At 48.8% G+C, this 19,940-nt stretch overlaps 1 protein-coding gene across 1 annotated transcript in view; it reads left to right on the forward strand.

Annotated features, from left to right (window-relative positions):
* The first annotated feature begins 4,222 nt into the window (after window positions 1-4,222).
* Window positions 4,223-19,940, forward strand: part of LOC122383305 (protein O-mannosyl-transferase Tmtc3-like) — a 58,052-nt gene continuing 42,334 nt past the window's right edge. Inside the window, exon 1 of the mRNA XM_043369596.1 lies at window positions 4,223-4,343. The gene's annotated coding sequence lies outside the window, so the exon portion shown is untranslated. The remainder of the gene's footprint in view (window positions 4,344-19,940) is intronic.

Below are 19,940 nucleotides of genomic sequence, written 5' to 3' on the forward strand. Positions count from 1 at the left end.
GATGAAATGCATTTCATAACATGCGATAGTGACACTCCTTGTCAAGTGCCTGCCCGTAAATCGGAGTAGAGAATATCCTTTTTTACGTTTATTGTTGAATCTAACAATCAACTTCGATCATGTAAGATCAGTGACCTTTTCTTTGCGCGCAATCAGTTGTTATTTACAATGCAGTGACAGCTAAGGCGACGTATAACTAGTAGATATACTTTTCGATTCAGTTCACCAGAATGCATTCTAGCATCAGTCAGCTCACTGCAATAAAGCGCTGAAAAATGACTGAAATTTCGCCCTCTGCCTTGGGATTCTGTTGTTACGGAGCGAGCGAAGCGAGCGTAGTCTTTCCTTAGATTAACGGAAATTTCTGAGTATGAGCGGCCGGCCGGCCGGCCGGCCGGCCGGCCGTGGTCACGCTTTTGCGAGGCTTATATCTCAGCAACCACTTGACCGATTTACACGCGGTAATTTTTGTAGGGTAGCTTCATTCCTTCTACCAAGTATTGGACTATTCCTGATGCATGTGGGTGACCCCTTATGCACGTGCCACGTGCAAAACGAAGAGGTGTCCGTTTTGTAATTGTTGCAATATCTCGGTAACTACTTGGCCGATTGCGCTGAAAGTTGGCATGTAGGTAGGCACCCACTAGGCACTGCATATCCATGTGTCAGAGTTGGGGCGCTGCTGCACGTGCGCACGTGCAGGGGTCGTTTCCAGATCTCGAGAACGGCTCGACCGATTGCGCTCAAATTTGGTACACAGTTAGGGACCGGTTAGTAGGGTGCCGTGCACAAGTCAGTTGGGACCCATTTTGCACGTGCGCACGTGCAGGGTGCCGCTTCCAGATCTCGAGAACGGCTGGGCCGATTGTGCCCAAATTTGGCACATCGCTAGAGACCGGTTAGAAGGGTGCCGTGGACAAGTCAGTTGGAGGTACCCCCTCGCAATTTCGCACGTGCAAGGCCCACCCTCTCGCTCGCTCCGTTAGTCGCCCCAAAAGGCGTTATACTGGTATCTATCATTATGAACAGAAATATTTAAATGAGTTATTAAAATCAGTTATTGGTTTCATAACATTCCACAAGACAGCAGCTCGTGCAGGATGTCATCACCTTTGATCTATGGTTCGTCCCCTGGTACCCCCACAGACACGAAATCGTACGGTGACCTTCCGACCGCCTCCTCGGCCGGCAGTGGGCGGCATTCTAACGTAATCTCGCCGCCACAAACTCCGTCATATTAGTGCTGATTTAGTTTACCCAACCTGAAATTGGCTTTCTACATCGGGATAATTCACAACGGAGAGGAAAATTGCATTCCCGTGGAACTCCACGGAACTAATTTTCTTTATATAAGCAGTTACATAACCTATTACTTTTCTTGTATATGGAGTTATGTTTGTGCATCGCATGCAATTCTGCCATAGTACACGTAGTTGTGCACGTAGTTGAAGTTGTATTATTTGTATTATTGACGACTGTTGACATTGAAGTCTCTCAAAATTGAATTGAAGCCGAGGCGTGCCGCCGCCTGTGGGCCGTGGACTGGAGCCCTGTGTACCGCAGTGCTGACCCGGGCGAGCAGTGGGACTATTTTATCGCGGTGACTATGCCCATTATTGACAGTCTGGCCCCGGCCAGACGGTTCCGAGTGCGTAACCCGACGGCGCCCCCAGTGACGGAAGCCACAAAGGACCTAATGGCCCGGCGGCGGGCGGCGCTACGTGCCTCAGATCGTGCCTTGTATAAGGAACTGAACCGGCAGGTTAGGTCGGCCGTCCGCCGTGACACGCGAGAGGAGATCGACCGGCGCGTGCGGGAGAGCGGGCCGAGCTCCTTGTGGCGCAGTGTCCGGCCGGTCATCGCGGGGAAGCGGACGACCAAACCTTCACCGGACGCTGACACGGACGCAGTTAACCAGTACTTCGCCAGTATTGGGACCGCCACGGCCCGACAGGTGGACTCCGCGGGGCCCGAGCTGGCGGTGCGGCTTCCGCGCGTTTCCACCGGCCGTTTCCAGGTGGCACCCGTTACACCGGAACAACTGTCGTGTATCGTTGGTAGGATGGCCAGCAGTACATCGTGTGGCGCTGACGGACTATGTATGCGTTTTATCAAACAGTGTTTTGGCTCCATCTATCCCGTCATCACCCACATCGTCAATTCCAGCATCACCAGTCACAGCGTCCCTAGCTCATGGAAATTAGCCTTGATCCATCCCATCCAGAAATCACCCAAATCCACAGACGTAACCAACTTCCGCCCCATATCAATCCTTCCCACCATCGCCAAAATCACTGAACGCGTCGTTTACGAGCAGCTTTTTACCTATTTCACCTGTCATCATTTATTCTCGTCTAGTCAGCACGGTTTTAGGACGAACCATTCTACCGACACCGCACTTTTAGATGTTACAGACCGAGTGTTTGAGGCTATGGACCGTAAGGAAATTACACTTTTGTGTCTTTTAGATCTGTCCAAATGCTTTGACGTCGTACCGCACGCCGGACTTTTACGTAAACTCGAACTGTACAATGTCGACACGCGCTGGTTTGAGAGTTATTTGGCCGACCACCAGCAGCAGGTGGTAGCTGAGAGCCACTCTGGCTCTCGAACTCTGTCGGCGGCGCTGCCGAACCCGATCGGCACCTATCAGGGGACATCGCTCGGACCGCTCTTGTACAGCATCTATGCTTATGATATGTCGCTATTCGTTGATGACGCGAGCATCGTGCAGTACGCGGACGACACTCAGGTTCTCGTGGGCGGGGGGCCCGGAGACATTGGCGCCCTGATCGGATCCATGGAACGAAATTTGTCACTGCTCTCGAACTGGTTTGGCAAAAATGGTATGAAAATCAACGCTCAGAAAACTCAGCTCATTGTTCTCGGCACTCGTCAAAATCTCCGGCAGCTTCCAACAGTCAGCATCAACTTTATGGGCGCCATTGTCCCCGGCTCTCCCGCGGTGCGGAATCTGGGTGTCGTATTTGACCAATGTATGTCGTTTGCCGCCCATACCGATGATGTCGTCCGGCGCTGCACAGGTATTTTAATCGGATTGAGTCACTCTAGACATATTTTACCACATTCGACGCTCACCACCCTAGTCCAAAGTCTAGTCATTTCGCTCATCCGCTATTGTATCAGTGTGTACGGCTCCTGCAATACCACTCAGCTCGCACGTCTGCAAAAGCTGCTGAATTTTTCAGCCCGTGTGATATCGGGGCGTCGGAAGTTTGATCATGTTAGTGACGTCCTGCGTGACCTGGGATGGCTGTCCGCGCGTAACATGTACTCATATCATGTGCTGACCCTATTGAAACGTATGCTGGTCACTGCGCAGCCCGAGTCAATCGCGAGTAGAATAGTGCATAGACGTGACGTACATCAGCGAGCCACAAGACAGATAGATATGCTACATGTGCCAAGAATCAAATCGGAGTCCGGGAGGAGACGATTCCTCTTTACCGCCGTGACAGCTTTTAATAGCCTACCACCGGCGATGTGTGACCTGAACCTGCGCGCGTTCAAGGCAGAGTTGCGCCGGCACTTGTTGCGACAACAGGCGGCTGACCGTTAGCAATGCTTCATGACGACACGTTTGTGAGAGAGTGACTGCGAACGAATGTCTGTCTGTGTGCGTGCGTGCGTATGTTTTTCCCACGACACCCATCATTTTATATTGCGACCCTGGTTCAGGAATAGCCATTTTTGTGGAATGAGCCTACGATGTCAAATAAATAATAAATAAATAAATAATAAATAAAATAGCACCAGTACCCTTGAACGACCTCAGAGCCTTCCATAATAGTATTGATGTGGTAGTATATGTTTTTCACGTTGCGTTTTATTTTATTTAGAATTTTAGAAACGTACGAGAGCGGGACCCAGTAGTGCGCTGATAATTCTCGCACATGTTTGGCACCCATGAAAACCAAATGATAGGCCGTCAAACCAAACCACAACCTGTCGAAGCACACTACATTCCGCCCCCCTACGTGATCCACCTGTAGGTAGCTGTGCTCCTCTCCCGTCCCCCTGCTCCCCGCCCGTCGGTATCGACAGCCCCGTCCACCGTCGGACGTAAACTCCGCCTGTTGCTCGGCGCTTCCGCCAGCGGCCGCCAGAGGCGCTGACATCGGTGCGTCGGTGTTGGGGCTTTGACCGAGACCGGCGACATCAGTTGCCTCAGGCTTGCCGTCGAGGTGTCACGACCTCGTCAGCGACGGTTGGGTTCTCACGTGTTTTCGGAGACGTTTGCCAGGAGACAATCCGCAGATCCACCCGGTAGGATCGTGAAAGCTGTTTGCGGCTCGAAGACGTCCTTGGTTCCAACAGCCAAGGTCAGTTGGGCAAACTAGGCGGCGTGAATCAAAATATGGAGGCATCAAAATATTGATTCTAGTGGGCGGAGCTTTGACCATATATGGGCATAGAATCAATATTTTGATTCAATTTGGGACGTTCCCACCTTCAGACGACCCGTTACGGCGGAAATAACCCCCATGACGGCGAGATTTTTCGACAAGTCAATACAAAAAACTTCCCCGCTTCAATTTTTCGCTGCATGGCTATCAGCCGTTTGTCGCGCGTACCTTTACGGATGGCATAAAGATTTCGCCGCCATAATTCAACAAAAACGTGCTGTTAAAACTTGCTCTGTTTATCATTAACGACAAGCCTCTGTAATTTTTTCATAATTTTGTCTAAAAGAAAATAAAAAATGCGTTATTTAGTTGTATAATTCATTTATAAGAAATATTCTTTTTCTTTGTATCTAGCCACGATTTCCGGTTCCCGCCATTTCGCGCCGGCGTCGTGGGTGTTTGGATGCAACGTAGTGCTCCCGGTTTTATTTTGTTTAAGCGACCTTTTCTGAAGTGTAAGTAACAATGGATCATATTTTAAGATACTTTGAAGTGTGTTTTTCAATTTCAGGCATGTGATCTTAACGTTTCTTACCGAAAACTCGTTTTAAGAGATGGTTTTAGGAACATGGCGCGGTAGCGACGTCAGCGGCGCGGGACGCCTTCTCACTTTTCTGCTGTCTTTTTAAGCTATATTTTTTTGAAAATGATGTCTTAGGTGTAGTATTTCAGTGAAATATGATGTCCTTTAAAAGTTACGGTATAAATTAGTTACAAGAAGCCTAATGTTTTGTCTCACATGATAGAATTGTTGGGTGGACTCATGAAATGGGGGCAGTGCATGTCCAGTATTTTACATAATTTGGATGTTTTAGCCTCTGCTTGTGTCTCACTCACCCAATTGTTGCTACAACTTTAATTTGTAAGTGCAACAAAAGCAAGTTGCTGAATGGTGTAAGCCATATTTACATTATGCGTGATCTTCAAGAAAATTATGTGTCTAATGTACGTCAGTCCAGGGAATGCTGGATAGTTAATTTTCAGGATTGTCCATGCCAAAGTTAATTTTAGAGGCCAGTTTTATCAACACAAATAGTTGCATGCTGGAATTTTTTGCCTAAAGACTGCTTCACATATGGAGCGTTACATGATGGGCACGTAAACGGATAGGGCTGTACTGTTCATGCTCTGTATGTGAAGTAACTTTTAGACAAAAAAAATCCAGCAGCCACCTATTTTTCTGTTGGTACAGCTGGCCTCAGATCTACTTTTTTGGCAGAATTTATATAACTGCATGAGATGACAGTTGTTGGCGCACCTGGTGACGTTCAGTGGAAATTTAAGCGACATTAAGTATTTAATTTTTATTGAATATATTCTAAAATTAATAGTTGCTGAACAAATAGAATAATAACACATATAGTTTCCTAATCTATTGTCCACAAATGTCCTAATTATTGTGTTCTGTTCTGTTGTTTGCTGCAGGTCAACCAAGGCTCAAACACTGGTCGTTGCGGGGATCAGCTTCAGAGGGTCAAGGATGGCGTCTTGAATCGCTGTTCAGTCGACAGGCAACTGTATGACAACGCCATCCCTGTCAACCAGAGCGTCGACCGAAGAAGGGCGGCGTTGCGCGGACCTGGCCGCACCCGACCAACCGGTGGAGTACCTGACTCGGGCTGGGCGGAGACTACCTACATCACGACCTTTTGAACTTTGATCTCGTAGCGAGAAACAATATGACGTAAGGAAGTGTGTATGTGGCTGGCGGGGCCGAGGGTGAAATGCGCCACGTGTTTATCCTGCCGGATGACGACAGCGTCACCAACCTGTCAAAGAACGAGCTGGTGCAGCGCGTGATGACTGCTATCTCGTCCCTAGAACCGGAGTAGAAAAACGTGCGCATAGCCCAAATGAAGCGAACCAAAACACAGACAGGACTGATAGCTTTTCGGTCGAGAATGTTCTGAAGATGCTGATCAGTAGACCAATTGGTGACCGTTTTCGGTGGTAATATGGGATCTTGTGGTGTTCCAAAGCGACCTGCTTTGGGTGTGGACATAAGTGGCTCAACCTGACAGGATTGATGTTTTAGGTAGCCGTGCTAATCATAAACCCTATATTGAGTGTATCTGTACAAATTTTGTTTATATTTATTTCATGTATTTGATTCGAAACCGAAAATTGTTCTTTGTAAGTAGGCAACATCGAGACGTTGAAGTCATTCTCCAGACGTTTATTTGTTTTTCTTACCTGTCCATGGTATGTCTTATTGGTTAGGTCTCAGTTTCAAATATTATTAACTGCATGTTTTGCAAATACGTAGCCATATTGAATAAGAGACGTGTCCTAAAAGTGAGTATTGCTTTGCATGGGATGTGAGCATCAACGACAGGGCTTTGTGATGGCAAATGTGTGGCAATTGCAGGGATCTTTGTGAAATGTGTTATGAATATCATCGTATTATTTGCGAATGCAAATACATCCGTGTATCATATTTTCATTCAAATTGTGCAATTTGTGCAACGGGCTTGAGTATATTGTTCGGCGAAATATCTCTTACTGTACTCCACAGAAATGGGACGGGATACAGATGCGTAGAAACACATTCATGAACACGTGAAAGACGATAAGTTAACTTTTTTTTACTCAAAATCAATGCTACAAAGCAGGGATGTGGAGCCGTGAAAATGTCAGACGGCTTCGGCTCCGGAGGAAAAAATCGGCTCCAGCTCCGGCTCCGGCTCCGAGTAAAATGGTCGGGCTTCGGTTCCGGCTCCGACTCAGTACAACCCCTATACAAAGGTCAGCACGGCTCCCTTCACGCATTCCCTCGAAGGCTTGCAGCTTTGAGCAGGGAGCTAGGGTGAGTGCTGAAAATCCCTGGTCTACCGTGGGAATAAGGTCTAGAAAAAAATTACACGATCCTGTGCTGATAATATCTTCATGAATTTATTGAATTTGCATTATTTGCACACAAGAAACGTTCCATAAATCAATTTGAAGAGTGAAGTACATCTGCAGAAAGTCAGTTCGCAGAATCAATATATTGATAGACCAGCTGATTTCAGAATCAAAATAATGATTAGCCAGCTGTTTGCGGAATCAAAATATTGATTCTCGCCGGGATTAGCCGCCGTGATGAATCAAAATCTTGATTATTTTCAAGACGCTTTCCTAAACTAACCTAAGAGGTTAGGGCTATTGTTTCGTGCCTGGCGGGTAGCTTCAACGTTGCTCTTCATTTTGTGAAGAAACTATCTTGAAATTGTAGCCGGTTGCTGAAGAATTGACGTTTCTGTGATGGTCTGCACGTATGCCCATATATGGTCAAAGCTCCGCCCACTAGAATCAATATTTTGATGCCTCCATATTTTGATTCCCGCCGCCTAGTTTGCCCAACTGAGGTAGGTAAGGCTCGTGACCCTCGTGCGGTTTGGCGCAATATGTTTGAGGTGTTAATGCGTATGTGGCTGGATTTCTCAATTAAAGAGGCATTTGTTGAATGAAAAACCGCCCCAGGTTAAAAATTGCGTATTAACTGGTGTTGGATATTCAGTAGGATTTAGGAATGTACAGCCATTGATTACTTCTGGCCATGCATTGGAGACACACTAATAAGGGCGGTCACATTCAGTTCGCGCTTTCACAAGATCCACCAGGGGGCCCGAGATAAGGACCATGAACCAGCAACTTTTCCCATTTTTAAAGCTCCGTCTCACTGAAATCAGAGAGAAAATAACGACGGTAAACATTCAATTCTCATGCTAACTCCGGTTCATAAGACACTGGTCTCATGGCGTGACTACGAGGCTGCAGTCCTTTGTTCATGTGACATCACGGGATAGCACAATCGCAGCGTTCAAAAGCACCAATTGGAGCAGACTCCTTGGCTTCAGGTGACTCCATAGCTGATTTTTTTTTTTTTTTTGGTTGGCTGCAGATTGGACTATTATTATTGGTAAACATGGCAAAATGATTGCCTTCCTGCTGACGCATGCACGATAACTTTCCATGATTTTGTGATTTTTAGCGTCAGTAAAACGGATTTCTTCTTTGGGATGTGTTCTGGCTGTAGTAGTACAGACACTGATTGCATTGTGCACGTATTTGCTCTCTAACAAATACAATTACGTGACCGCATTGGCGCCCAGGGCCCAGCTGGCTTCCAGCTGTTCGGTAATTTGTCAAAGGACTGTAGTGACTGGGCCTGGTCACGTCGGACCAGCGCAATGGCCACGGCACGGACGGGTCACGCAGGTCACGACTCGCACACAATGTCCCGTGACGGGTGCCCTGACTCATCCAGCACTAAAGATCAAACCTTGTCACTGTCTCTCGCTTTCGGTCAATCCGCGCGCGGAGCTCTTCCTCTGCCTTCCACCGTCCTCTGTTATGTAAGAATGTGTATTGTATTTGATGTTCCATATAAAATAGCTTTATCCAAAACATTTTGATTAAATAAATCTTTGAATGTAATGTTTTAATGTTAAAGGAGCTACACTCACTTTTACTTCGCACTTGTGCGCTTGGAAACGACGCTGCGTGCCTTGTAAAAATCGGCCGTACTGAAATTGATTGCGCCGCATTCATTAGTCATAACTACACGAGTTCTTTCCATAGTCTGCATGCTAAACAAGCATGTGACATGCCGTGTTTTATGGACGAGGCTCGGTCCAATATTTGCAGCGATGTCGTCACACACGCCACCGCTGACCCCGGGATAATTGGCAATAAGTCCGCCAAGGTACTCGTGCAAACATATAAAGCGGCGCGTAATTAACAGCGGACTCGCCAACCTGTGCCTTATTTCCGCGGCCATCGGCCGGCCCGTCTGGTCCGGAAAGGCTTATCGCAACGACGATCAGTGGCTATTTGTCATTTGGCAGGAAATTCTAAATTACTCAAGGAGGTGCCCAGTGCGAACTCAGTTCTTTTAAAAAGTATGATATAGTCTAACTTTCATATTTGCTTATTTTCAATACATGCGTTTTATTTCAAGCTCAACACAACCAATTGCTCACTTTCTTTGCCATGCAGCGCTGGAGCTTCATAAAGCCCTCGTCATGCACGGGTTCCGACCGCCGCTCTTTTTTCTGCATCTCCCACCAGCGCAGCGTGCACAGTGCACACTCTGTAATACAAGTGACATGTAATGGGCTTAGCTTACACAATTTGCATAGTACCTTATAGAGCCCACGGGGGATTAGTGACCCCTCCCATCGGTGCCCCTCCCATGTCGGTCGGTCCGAGGCAGTGTTCCAATTAATTAGCGCCGGGGACCGGCCGTGGCGGCCGCCTCATTAAGGTCTCCATCACGGGACCGGACGTCGAAGGTGACGAGTACAGCCGACAGCACACCTGCACACTGTGCTGTAGGCATGTGATTGAGGCTGTGCTGTGTGTGGTCTACATAGTGGGCGCTGTGCTGTGTGATGTGATGCTCGCTGCTGTGCTGTGTGTTATGTGATGGTCGCTGTGCTTTGTGAAGTGATGTACGCTGTACTGTGATGCGATGACGCATTCTATGTGACGTGATGGTGCTGTGCTGTGTGATGTTATGATTGCTGCAACCCTGCAGTGCTATGTGATGGTCACTCTTATGCTATGTGATGGTTGCTGTGCTGTGTGTGATGTGCGGGTCGTTTCTGTCGGACGCAATACCTGCTAAACTTTTTAGCTGCTGGGTTTGCACTTAACACGGTACACACCTTAAGGTGCTATGGCATTCACGTTTTGCACGACGCAACTACGCTTGTTGCTCGATGTTGTATCAGGCAAACAGCAAATCCCATAAATATTTCAGCTTATTGTATGCCAGCAAGGCGTATCTACAACCACATGCCAGGTATTTCAACCATACTCTTAAATGCTTCAGAACTTTGCAGAACCGTTCACGCACACAAATATTTAGTCTGAAGAGGACTGATATGCTCTGCAAGAGTTTTACTGTTCGAACGCTATTCCACCATCGCGACATTGGAAAATTACCGCCATCATCATACTTGGTAGTCACCGTTCGGGATTTAGTGCCCTTGGTTTTCCAGGAAATATTTACACGTCCTTAACTGAACAAGAAGTGAATTCTCGCCGGCAATGCACACAGGTCGAGAGAGTTCCCTGAGGGGGCAAATGTCAACACAGTTTGGAGCCCGCGCCGCGCGTCGAATCGATATGGCGCTCCTTTGTGGAGCGTCCGGTGCCGATTGGCTCCACTCGGAGTATTCAATAAGGCCGTCTGCCGACTGGCCAAGTGACCGCGACTCCTCCCGAGCCCTCTCAGCAGCTGCCCTGCGCATAGTGATGTGTAATTTTTAAATTTACAGTTCCCAGGCTGGGTTCGTGGGTTGCCATGCATCATGCATGCTTCGCCAATTTACCCAACAAAAGATTAGCACCATACCGCATTTTTGCGACCAGCGGTTAGCTGCAATGAAGCACTGACGCTGCGCAGGCCACCTGGGGACGGCCAACAGCTCGCTGTCCCCCACCGAGGCCAGATCAAAGCTCGAGCGGCAACTTTGAAGCCGTCCAGGGTGGCGAGCTCTGAAACAACCTCGTCTGGTGGCCGGGCCGGCTCTAATGGACTGCGGCTACCACTCGAGATGGCACACCCCAACGGGCAAACTCATAAGGAGGAACAGGGCATTGTCTGATCGCTACCCGTTCTTAGCTGCCACCGTTTGATGTGAACCCAGCATTGTCTAACATGGTATTGTTCGTTGAAATATTACATTGCAATGCATCAATGCACCTTTTCCTGTTAGTTTACAAATAAGATTGATATTCTGCTGTATGTAGCCTAAGACTGCATCTTTTGACTGGCATCCCTTGACATGTTGGTTATTGGTTTATGAGCTCAGCACCGTTATTCGTTACTTCATCAAATTACATGCTAGTGATATCTAGGACACTGTATGTAGAGGTGTCAAGCTCGATGCCGGAGTCCATGCTGCTTTAACTTCATGGTAATGTTACATTGATTAATATGACAACAAAGGAAGTCATCAGCGTATGACACCAAGCCATCTAACTTCGGTGTAAGGTGATATTGCTAATACAGACGCGGTCTGGCTTTCCAGGAGCACATTGAGGCTGCATTCCGGTCGTGGCATCCGTAATGAATGTGGCATTCTTACATAACGACGTCCGGTTGTTATAATCCGTGATAATCCTGAGTGGCTGCTGCCGTGCCAGCCGACAATTCGTGTCAAAGCGACCGCTACGACCTTTTACCGCATAGAGCGTGCCAGACGGATCTTCTAGCGGGGACCATGTATTATCAGTGCATACAGTCCATGGACTGAAGGGTTGTTGGTGAGCGCAAACACCGTCTTTAGGCTGGACCGTGCTCACAGTCACCGTATAATTCTGGGCACTGCCGACAGACGTGCTTACATTCCAGTCATTGGTCAATGGGACTATGTTTGTAGTACTGTCGCCCATGCATGGTCCTTAGGTCGATGATTATCTTCTAAGTGCGAACCTTCAGCCGTACAAAAGCCGTCTAGGTTCTCGGTACTTGAGTCGGTGGTCGATAATGTAGCACTAACACGGCTCGTCGATCGATCGACAGCGTCTAATTACGCTCTTCTCGAGCGATAAGTACCGCCCACCTATATCTGTCGATAAATATTGTGTATCGGGCGATAAGTACTACCCACCTACCGGGTGATGAGTGCAGTCTGTCGGCGATAAATATCGTCTAGCGACGTTTCGCAGATCCGCGCCAGCCGTCCGCCGTTTGTCGGGCTTTCGGAGCCAATAGGCTCATTAGCGTCTCCGTCTGCTCCGGGGCGCAGGCCGGCCGGCCGGTGCTGATTCAATTATCCGACAACAGTCAACAGGCGGCAGTTTTACCGAGAAGATCAGCGCCCTGTGACGGGGAGTTCCAGGAAGCCGCTGAATCGGTGCAGTTGCATTGAAAAGGGAGCGAGGCCCAAATGGCATTGAACTGCACCCATGCGACGATTTTTCACAGCTTCAGGCTTTTGCAAGAATACACCATTATGTGCGTGGCTGACGAGTCATGCGCCTTATTTGCATTGATTGCGGTGGGCATGGACACTAAAATTATGTAACTGCCTTTCTAATGCTTCCGTTGAATTGGTAATCCAGTGCACCGCAGTGGCATACCACGCTCGGCGCTGCCAGGGATACTGTGCCGCTCAGCAGGGCTGTCATGCGGGTCTGCCTACCAGCGCAGGTGTCCGCAGCTCCGCCCGCTCCACCAGCCGAGCGCCGTGAGCGGATGACGCGGGTGCACCACTGCACTGCCACGGTAGATTTTGGTTAAAATGGGACGGCACCGGGCTCCTCGAATCTCGGAACATAGTCCAGACTCCTCGCATTAGCTTACACCGAGCTTATTTCAAATGTCAACTGGGGTTGAGATAGGTTGACATTTCCATAAGCTTACGACGATGGGAATCGGGCTTAGCTTTACGATGTTGAGAGATAAAGCTGATGCGAGTGTAATTCTTCCGGCGAGTGTGATTTCCACGATAAATCCTGACGCTTCCCTTGTACTTCAACAGCTTGCAGTGAATGCAGAAACAGTTGTCTTTTGCGACTACTGTCTGCTCACGGGATAGCCGCCTTCGTGACAGCAACCCAATGGAACGGCAGATGTTATGCTTTACAAACGTGCCACCAATGTGCCAGTGCATTTTCGGTTCTGTCGTCAAGACAAAGGTGGCGTGCAAGGCCTACTAGCCGGTATTATTGCTGCAGTGCAAAGTCGTTTCTTTATGATGAGCTGTAAGGCAGCCACAAACATGTCAGTAAATGTGTCAAACAATGCTTGCACGGTATATGTTATCAAGTGTTCACACAGAAAAATATTAACACCGTTAGCGGTGTAATTGCACAGTACATATCTGAGCACTTGAGGAAAGTTAATTTAGTCCCTTCCCCGCTTAAATTACTCGCGCTTCTAAATGAACACCAGGAAGAAGGTAATAGAACACTGTTAGGAGGGTTGGGTGTTTTGCTACATGTAGTAAAACACCCAACCCTCCTAACAGTGTTCTATTACCTTCTTCCTGGTGTTCATTTAGAAGCGCGAGTAATTTAAGCGGGGAAGGGACTAAATTAACTTTCCTCAAGTGCTCAGATATGTACTGTGCAATTACACCGCTAACGGTGTCAATATTTTTCTGTGTGTTGTTGATGGCAGGCAATGGTGTTTTAGAAAGCTGAATGCATCGAGCAAGAGCGCTGCATTGAATCGCGAGCTGTGCGACTGAAGAGCTTGCTATTTATACCTTTGGACCCGTCATTTTAATCACAGGATTCGTGTGGCTACTATTTGGTAATCTGTAGCGTCTGGGATGCCCACCGTAGTCGCGTGTTTCGTTTTTCCAACCAAAGGAACGCGCTATACCCAAAAATACCCCAAATCGTAGTATAACGTAGTGTAAAATGAAATTGCACCACACTACAGCGTGGTGCAATGTACATACTACAAAGTTCCTAGTTTCTGGCGCTTTTAGACGTTTTACGGCGCACTTTTGTTTCCGCCATAATGTTATTCTATTTCACAGCTATTTTTGACTCGCAAAACTACTGCAGTTATTGCAACTCCGTCGATGGGCGCTCAGCGCTGGAAAAAAGCAAATTATACATGTTTAAATCTCGAAATATATAAATTTAAGCTGAATCAAACCATGGCCAAATATTTTAAAGCAATTTGTTGCAAGTGGCGGCTGCCTGATTTTATCTTTAATATTGGCTTTAATTTGTTATCAAGGATGCTCACGTCAGGTTACGTTAAAATCAAATCAGTGGTATTAAAACTATAATCCCTATATATATGGCCTTGCTATTATCAGAAAATCAATTCATTGTTCCGATCCAGGTCAATCTATATTTTTTCCGTCCCCATTTTTCTCAGCTCACACTCATTTTTTTTTTATCATGCCGCTGCACGTGCTCAAATTCAGCATCATCATCTGCGGCACGTAACACCCTCCCCCCGTGAGACACACGTCTCACCTCTAACCTATCCTATTCCTGCCCTCCAACAGATGAAGCCGCTGGATGGGTCGCACGACGGTGCCATCCACGGTGCGAACGGAGGCGGCACGCACTCGGGCATCTCGGCCGTGGTGTAGCTCGACGATGATCCCTGTTCTCCACAAGGCACGTGAAGAGCGTGGATTGTCTCCAATGAGCACCAGGTCGTGTTCCGCGGGTTTACGTTGGCCGGTCTCCGGACGAGGAGGTAGACGTAGCTCCTTCAAATACTCAGTCTTCCATCTGTTCCACAGATGCTGAAGAACTTGTTGCCGGTATTTTCTTCCAGCCCTGAGACGCTGGCCGCCGATAGAAGAGAGGTCAGCATCATGGAGACCAGTTTCATCACCTGCAGAGTTGCCATGCAGGAAGTCTTGCGGAGACAGAGGACGGACGTCCTCAGGGTCATCAGTAAGGGCCGTCAGGGGTCTCGCGTTGATGGCTGCCTCTATTTGACACAGCACAGTACTCAATTCCTCCCACGTGAGGAGGCTTCTTCTTAGAGTTCGACGCAGAGCGTCCTTCGTCATGCGTATCAGCCTTTCCCAGAATCCACCCCACCACGGGGCTCGCTGTGCACTAAACTTCCACTTGATTCCTCTCGTGGCCAAGATAGGTGACGCCCCTTTGAAGTTCAATCCATTGTCGCTGAATATCACTTCAGGCTTCCCTCGTCGTGCTGCAAACCGTTCGTACGCTTTCATGAAGTCGTCTGTCGACAGAGAATCTACCAGCTCCAGATGTACCGCCCTAACAACAGTGCAGGTGAAAAGAACTAGCCACACTTTCACGGGGATCGATCCAGGACCTTTTCGATAGATGGGGCCTGCTATATCTACACCTACAGCGGAGAATGGTGGTCTCGTTGTCACTCTCTCCCTGGGGAGCGGAGCAGCCTCTTCACTGAACGGTTCTGCAGAAAACACCTTGCATCTGCTGCAGCCCCGAATCAGCTTTCTCACGAGTTTCCGGCCACATGGGATCCAGAACCTTTCTCTGAGTGCATGGAGTGTTTGTTGTACGCCGCCATGGCATGATGTTTGATGGCGGTCGAGTACCAACAATTCCACATACTTGTGCTCCGCGGGAATGATGACTGGATGTTTCTCTTCCTGGGTGAGTTCAGCCAGCTGTATTCGTCCTCGCACTTTCATCAGCTGATCGTTGTCCAGGAATGGATTCAAGTTGAAGATCCTTGACTTCTTGTCGACTCCATTCCCTGATTGTAGTGCCGTGAGCTCGGCGGCGTACGCATCTTTCTGCACTTCTTTGAGCCAGATCGTTTCCGCTCGTTGGATCTCCTCTGGAGATAAGCTTTCCTGCCGCTCTGTTAGACCCGTACACACCGCACTCCATCTTAGCACCCATGCCGTAACTCGATGTAGTTTAGCCAAGCTGCTAAACCTGCTGATGTCAATCACGTTTTTCAGACCACCGTTCCCGTCCGGGTGAGCGTGTGCTCTTGATAGCATGACTGGTGCTATCGTGCCCCTTTCTTCACTGAGACATTCTCGTGGCTCAGAAACCCGGTAGCTCGGGGGCCACTCTGTTTCGGGCTGCTCCAGCCATGTCGGACCATTCTGCCACAGCTCATCTTGCATCTTCGTCACGGAGGCGCCCCTGGAAGGCAAATCCGCTGGGTTGCTCTGGCCAGGGCAGTGACGCCAGGTCTCCGGTGGGAACTTTTGTTGCACCTCGGTCACCCGGTTGGACACAAAGGTCCCCCACCGACGTGGGTCACTTCGTATCCAAGCGAGCGCTACTTCGGAGTCAGACCACAAGTGCACCGCTTCAGGTTGGATCCCCAGAGACATGATGACGTATTCTGTGAGTCGGGCTCCGATGACTGCCGCCATTAGCTCCAAACGCGCCAGGCACATCGGCTTGGTTGGCGCCAGTCTGCTCTTTGACATCACAAGTCTGCTCTTGCGTGGACAGTCACCACTTGGCCGCAGGTACACGGCGGCGGCGTAGGCTTCTTGGCTCGCGTCGCAGAAAGTATGAATCTGAAAGGAGCCAATGTTCTCTGAGTCGTACGGTCTTGGAAAACAGATCTTCTCAAGCTCCTGAAGTTCCTTCTTCCAAGCGAGCCAAAGTCGCTGCACCTCTTGATTCATCGTATCATCCCACCCTCGTCCATGTATCCATAGCTGCTTCAGCATCAGCTTCGGTCGGACGGTGAACGGAGTCAGTAAGCCCAAGGGATCGAAAATCCTGGCTGAGATCCGCAGAATGTTCCGTTTTGTGGGACGCAGAGAGTCGCTCAACAGCATCAGAGAACTGGGATCGAACCTAAGGCTGTCGTCTGCTCTCGCCCACAACACTCCCAGGACCTTCTTCTCATTTGACCCGCCGTCAAGAAGGGAGACTGGGCCACTGCAGTCAGCATCCCTTACTCCTGACAGAGCTTTGTTGCTAGCCCATTTTCGCATGTTCATCTTCGCTTCACAAAAAATCTGTTTCGTTTCCTGGATGAAGTTTTCCGCCTCCTCCTCGGTTTTCAGACTGGTGAGCAGGTCGTCGCAGTACAGATCAGTGCTCAACCGCAAAGCCGACGAACTCCAGACGTCACTGTACTGACTCAAGTGTCGCTTGATGGTCGCTTGGAGAAGAAATGGCGACGCGCTGACCCCAAAGATGACACGTGTCATCCGAAATACGGATGGTTCTTCTCCCGGGGTTACTCGCCACAAAAATCGAGTCACATCTCGGTCTTGTGGATGCAGACTTATTTGCAAAAAAGCCTTCTCAATATCCGCTGACACGGCGACTTGATAGAGCCGGAAACGCAGCAGTATTCCAGCAAGATCTGTGATCAGATTTGGCCCGGGAAGAACACAGTTGTTGAGAGAGTGGGGCTCCCCGGCGGATGCGTCAAACACGATTCTGATCTTCCCATTTTTGCGCACAGCATGGTGTGATAGAACATGTACCGGACCGTCAGGCTTGGCGGGGGCTCTCTCTGCGTAGCCCTCGTCTATGTATTGCATGAGAGCCTGACTGTACTCCGGTAGTCGTCCACTGCGCTCTAACGTCTTCTCACAACGCTCTAGGCGTGCTCGTGCGAGACTGTCATCCTCAGAAAGGTCGGCGAAGTTTTCATTTTTGGGCCAACGAACCTCGTATCGACCGTCGTCAAGACGCGTGCACGTGGTTTCAAAATGAGCCACCGCCTCCTCTTCTCGAGTTTGTTTTTCTTCACACGAACTTGCAAACGATGGGCTTCTGATGCCAATGGATTCTAAGTCCCAGAGCCGCTCGAGGTCATCACTTGTGCTGCTTGCCGTTTGCAGAAAGAAGACTTGTTTCGTTTCTTCCTCAGAAGAATGGAGCCGGCCTCCCAAAATCCACCCGAAAATGGATTCCATCGCGATTGGGCCCGACTTGTTTTTACGGATCCTTCCCGTCATGACATCCTGATATACATCTATGCCCAGCAGTAAGTCTATCTCTTGACCTTCCTTCCAAAGTTCCGGTGGGTCGGCCAGCTGCAGCTCCTTCAGATGGGTCATATCCTCATCCTGTATTTTGAGGTTTGTGTTTACAGGGGCACATATTGCTTCGATCTCTGCCACATTTATCGTGAGGATATTATCTGAAGTGTCTTCCACCTTCTTCAATGTGACTGCCACTTTCTTCATAGATTTATAGCACTTATCAGCGCCGCCAAACGTCGATACATTTGTGTCTTGTTCTCCGATCTTCTCACAACCCAACTTCGTGGCCAGCTTCTTTGTAATGAACGACTGGTTAGAGCCTGAGTCTATCAGCACCCGGGCGCACTCGGTACCCGCTGGACCGAGAGCAACAACGCGAGCGGTCTGTAATGCCACAGCCGTGCTCTCTTGGATATGCGACCGAGCCGCTAGTACCTTGGCTGGACTTCCTGCGGCTTTAGATTCAGGTTCAAAGCAGAGCAGCTCATGATGTTTGCGCTGACACTTGCCGCATGTCTTCTGGAGTTCGCAGGTGCTGGCGATATGCCTCGGACGTAGGCAAAGAAAGCAAGACCCAGAAGTGAGCAGCCGTTTACGTCGGTCGTCGATGCTCATCCTTTCCACTTCTGGACACGTCTCCGATTCATGTGACTGTTCACAGAATGAGCATCTGGGCCGCCCGACTCTTGAGTTCACCTGTAAGGCTGAGGCCGATCGCACCGAACTAACCTTACTCGACTCTTTTGCGTACCGCGCTTTGGTGTCATTCCATGAAGACTTTCTTTCAAGATCGTACAAAGTTCGATTCCTTGCCTCCAGGTACTGCTGAGCCGTCTCGGTCATCTCTTCTAGCGATGATAGCTTCCTCTCCTTCAGAAATAGTCTGAGCTCAGCCGGACACGTTATCATGAATTGCTCTCTGATCATGAGCTCTTCCAGGGCGTCTCTTGAGTCATCTGTTTCTTCCAGGGCGATCCACTGTTTTAGATACGCCTGGAGCCTGACCACAAATTGTTGTGGGGTCTCGTCTTGTTCGGGCCTTGATTCTCTCAACCTCCTTCTATATCCATCGGCTGTCAATCCATAGCGCTTCAGCAACGCATTTTTCAAGTGCATATAGTCTGCCGCGTCTTCGACTCCCAGTTGATGATAGACATCGAGAGCTTTCCCCGTTAGCAGGGCACTGAGAGAGACTGCCCACTGGTCCTCCCCCCATCCCGCCGCGCGGGCGAACCTTTCGAAACGTTGGAGGTAGCTGTCCATTTCATCTCGGCCTTCCATGAACGGCGGCAGTTTCGGTGTCTGAACAGTAGCTGTTGCTGCTCTAGTGACGCTGGATATCTCGCTTTGGTATTGAAGCTTTTCGAGTTCATGTTTGCGTTCCTTTTCCCTTTCCTCTCTTTCCTTTTCGCGTTCTTCTCTTTGTTTCTCATACTCCTGTCTTTCTCTTTCGTGCTCCTCTCTTTCCTTTTCTCGTTCTCTTTCACGTTCCAGTCTTCGCTCCTCTCGCTCTGCATCTTTATCCATGCGTTCAGATGCAAACTTGAGAGCTTCTTCCCCGTTTAGTCCGTGGCGAGCCGCCAGTTCTAAGTATTTCTCCATCGTTGTCCTGCCAGGGTCGCCAGTATGTTGCAAGTGGCGGCTGCCTGATTTTATCTTTAATATTGGCTTTAATTTGTTATCAAGGATGCTCACGTCAGGTTACGTTAAAATCAAATCAGTGGTATTAAAACTATAATCCCTATATATATGGCCTTGCTATTATCAGACAATCAATTCATTGTTCCGATCCAGGTCAATCTATATTTTTTCCGTCCCCATTTTTCTCAGCTCACACTCATTTTTTTTTTATCATGCCGCTGCACGTGCTCAAATTCAGCATCATCATCTGCGGCACGTAACAGCAATTATTACACCTGAACACCACAGTACGTAGGTAGGCATGTACAGTCTGTCTTAAAAGTACCGCGCAAAGTGACGGTGGATCCATCAAGCCTAACCGAGGTAGGGCCTGCTATGATTTGAAAGTCACCGAACCAATTGACTTGGGAATGGAAAAGGATGTCAATTGCTTCGGTGACTCAACTTTAGCAGGCCCTTCCTCGGTCAGGCTTGATGG

The sequence above is a fragment of the Amphibalanus amphitrite genome, unplaced genomic scaffold (assembly GCF_019059575.1).
Source record: "Amphibalanus amphitrite isolate SeventyFive unplaced genomic scaffold, NRLGWU_Aamphi_draft 000160F_arrow, whole genome shotgun sequence".
Taxonomy (NCBI): domain Eukaryota; kingdom Metazoa; phylum Arthropoda; class Thecostraca; order Balanomorpha; family Balanidae; genus Amphibalanus; species Amphibalanus amphitrite.